The 3,795-nt window shown below is 44.3% G+C and overlaps 1 non-coding gene across 1 annotated transcript; it reads right to left on the reverse strand.

Annotated features, from left to right (window-relative positions):
• Window positions 1-403: 403 nt before the first annotated feature.
• Window positions 404-510, reverse strand: LOC133719095 (small nucleolar RNA R71). Its single transcript, XR_009850824.1, has one exon. It is a non-coding gene; the product is annotated as a small nucleolar RNA R71 (small nucleolar RNA).
• Between the last annotated feature and the right edge of the window lie 3,285 nt (window positions 511-3,795).

The following is a 3,795-nucleotide window of genomic DNA, read 5'->3' on the forward strand; positions in this document are numbered from 1 at the left end:
AGATCCCTCACCGAGTCCGATTAGATCACCGGTTAGAGAGATGGCGGAGAGACCTATTCGGGAGTTCTCTAGACCTTCCATGACCAATACGGCATCATGCTTAGTACTTCCGGAAAGAGATGTGGACTTTGAGATCAAGCCACAACAATTGAGCATCTTGCCTATTTTCCGTGGGATGCCATCCGAGAAGGCCATCAACCATATGCAAGACTTTGAGGCTATTGTGAGCACTATGTCAAAGGGTGGACTTCCGGAAGGTGAGTTCAAGATGCGGTTGTTTCCTTTCTCACTTAGAGATGATGCCAAGGGATGGTTTTTGAAGCTACAACCAAGGAGTATACGATCATGGGATGAGTTGACAGACACTTTCTTGGATGCTTACTACCCACCACACAAGACCACTAGCATGAGGCATGAGCTCTTACTCTTCGCTCAACGCGATCATGAGACATTTTGGGAGGCATGGGATAGGTACAAGGATATTTGCAATGCATGTCCCCATCATGGGTTGACTAAGTCAATGATGATTGACGGCTTCTATGGTGGTTTGTTACCACATGAGAGGAGGAGGGTTGATGTTGCCGCACAAGGTTCACTTCATAGCCATGGTCAAACCGAGGCATGGGATATACTTGAGCATTTAGGTCGACAATCGAGACAATGGGATGATCATGACTCTAGAAGGGAGAGATTGAGGAAAGATCCATATTATGACACCAAGAGCACTCATGAGACACGGGTTGCCCAAGAGAGCTCTAGTGCGGATTATAGAAAGCTTGAGAGGAAGCTTCATCTACTTCTTCAAGCTCAAGAGCATGGTGCACCTACACATCATGTAAAGGCCGCCTCTATGCCTTCATCCTTATGTCTACTTTGTGAGTCGCCTACACATGCTACTAGTGAGTGTCATTTTGCCTCTAGCTATCCGGATTTTGTTGATGAGCATGCTAAAGCGGTTGGTAGTTTTCCAAACCGACCAAGGAATGATCCTTATTCGAGTACTTATAATCCGGGGTGGAGAAATCACCCAAACTTCTCATGGAGAGATAGTGGAGGATCTTCTAGTGCACAACAAGGTGGTGTTTATTCTTATGGAGGGCAACAAGGACCAAATTCTTCATTTCTTGGTTCTCATGGCCAAGGGTCTTCATTTGGTGCTTCTTATGGTTCTCATGCACAAAATGCACCTGCCGGATTCCAAAATAGGCAAGTTCTTCAAGGGGTGCCTAATACCACTCAAGAGCCAACAAAGAACCATATGGAAGAGTTACTAACCGCATTGACCAAATCTCAAATGAAGACGGAGCAAAATATTTCGGTTCTAACACAAAGTCAAAGTTCTCTTGCTCAAAGTGTGGGAAAGTTAGAAGTTCAAATGGGTCAATTAGCTAGAGAGCTTGGTTCACGCCCACAAGGTGCATTACCTACACAACCGGATCCAAATCCGAGACATGAGCAAGCTAAGGTTATTACTACACTTCGAAGTGGGAGAGTTTATGACAATAAGGTACGCATGCCTAAATCTTCTAACTCCCCTTTGAATGTGCATGATGACATGTATGCTCCCACTTACCCCATATCACATTCTTATGATACACATGTTCCCACCCCTATACATGATCCCTATTCTTCACTTTCATATTCTAATGATGATGATCATGTGTTAGTAGAGGATTACATTGCTAGTGATGATGATAATGTGTTGCATTCATATGGAGCCAAGGGGGAAGAAAATGTACCTCTTGGTCATGTTGCTAATGATAATGAGCATATGCATCGTACTTTTATTTCAAAGGAGGATGGGAACCGGGGGGAAGAAAATGTACCCCCAGGAATTGGAGTGGGTGATGTGACTTTGTATACAAAAGGAAGAAATAAGGGGGTGGATAAGGAAGCCGGGGAGGAAGAAAATGTACTTCCCGGAGGTGCACAAGGAAGGAAGACCTCTTTATCTCATTCTACATCTTCAAAGTCTCAAGCATCTAATTCTTCATCGGCACCACCTAAGCATGTGCATTTTGGCCCCACTACTCTTTTATCATCACCTAGGGATCTTCATCAAGGGGGGAGGAATAAGGCGGAAGCTACTTCATCTACTTCTATTGATACACATGGTTCGTCTTCAAGATTGAGTTCTAGGGATAAGGAAGGTTTTGGCCCTACTAAGCAAGGTGAGGCCGTGAAGGCTACGGATCCTAGCTTGGCCAAAAACACCTCTAGGGATCACTCTATTAGTCGGACTACATTTTCGGATTTGAGTTCTAATGGTTCACCGCCTATTTCGTCTTCTAGTGAGCATCGGGATCTACAACAAGGGGGGAGTAATAAGGGGGAAGACTATTCTCATATACCTTTGGATTCTAGGGATAGGAGTGGACCGATCCATTCTACACTAGGCGAGGCCTTGAGGGCTAAGAACCCTAGTGGGACGGTTACCACCCTTAGGGGTTCAAGGGGGAGTCTCACTTTTTCTCCACCTCTTGATTTGACTCAATCGGAGCCTAGACTTCCGTATCCACAAGTTAAGAGGGCTCAAGATCAAAAGAAGCGGAGGGAGATACAAAAGCAAGAGTTCATTGAGCTATTCAAGTCCGTTAACATCAATATTCCATTACTTGATGCCATCAAGCAAGTTCAGGCCTATGCAAAGTGCTTGAAGGACATGTGCACTAATAAGAGGAAGTTTGTGGAGAATGAGGATGTGTACTTGAGTGAGCATGTGTCGGCCGTACTTCAAAGGAGGTTGCCTCCTAAGCTTAGTGACCCCGGATCTTTTACTATTCCTTGTACCATTGGGTCACGAAGCTTTGATCGAGCATTATTAGATTTGGGGGTTAGTATTAACCTTATGCCCTATGATGTGTACAAGACTTTGTCATTGGAGTCGATCAAGCCTCTAAAGATTAAGCTTAAGATGGCGGATAGGAGTATCAAGTACCCTCGTGGAGTGGTGGAGGATGTTCTTGTCAAGGTAGATGAGATTTATGTGCCGACCGATTTTGTTGTACTTGACATGGACCCTCCTTATGAGGATGATGATGACGAGTTACCTATCATTTTTGGTAGAGCATTTATGGCGACTGCCGGGGTCAAGATTGATGTTAAGAAGGGTTTACTCACCATGACAGTATTTGACACAACTATTGGGTTTCAGATTTTTGATGCTATGAGGAGTCCATTATATCATCTTGATGAGTGCTTCCGGATTGATGTTATGGATGATATTGTTGGGAAGAACTTTATTGAGCATTCATCAAAGGATTACATGGAGACTTGTATTGCTCAAGGTGGAACCGAATTTGAGAGTAAGGAGCATGTTGAGGCAATTGCACACTTAGAGGCATTGACACCATATTTGCCTAGACGTGTTCCACCAGTTTTACCTTTGCCACCTTCTACTACACCGCCTATTCCTTCATATGAGACCCCACCAGATTTGGAGCTGAAGACTTTACCTTCGACTTTGAGATATGCATTTCTAGGGGAGGAGAGCACATTACCGGTTATTATCTCGTCGAAGTTGAGTAAAGTTGAGGAAGATAAGCTTCTGAGGGTGTTACGTGAGCATAAGAGAGCTATTGGTTGGACCATTGCCGATATCAAAGGCATTAGTCCATCCAAGTGTCAGCATCACATTTACTTGGAGGAGGGGTGTAAGCCCACACGAGAGGCTCAAAGGAGGTTAAATCCTCCTATGATGGAGGTAGTGAAGAAGGAGATTATTAAGCTTTTAGATGTTGGAGTCATTTTCCCGATTTCTGATTCGCCATGGGTTTCACCAGTTCAGGTTGTCCC

Source organism: Rosa rugosa, chromosome 6 (genome assembly GCF_958449725.1).
Source record: "Rosa rugosa chromosome 6, drRosRugo1.1, whole genome shotgun sequence".
Taxonomy (NCBI): domain Eukaryota; kingdom Viridiplantae; phylum Streptophyta; class Magnoliopsida; order Rosales; family Rosaceae; genus Rosa; species Rosa rugosa.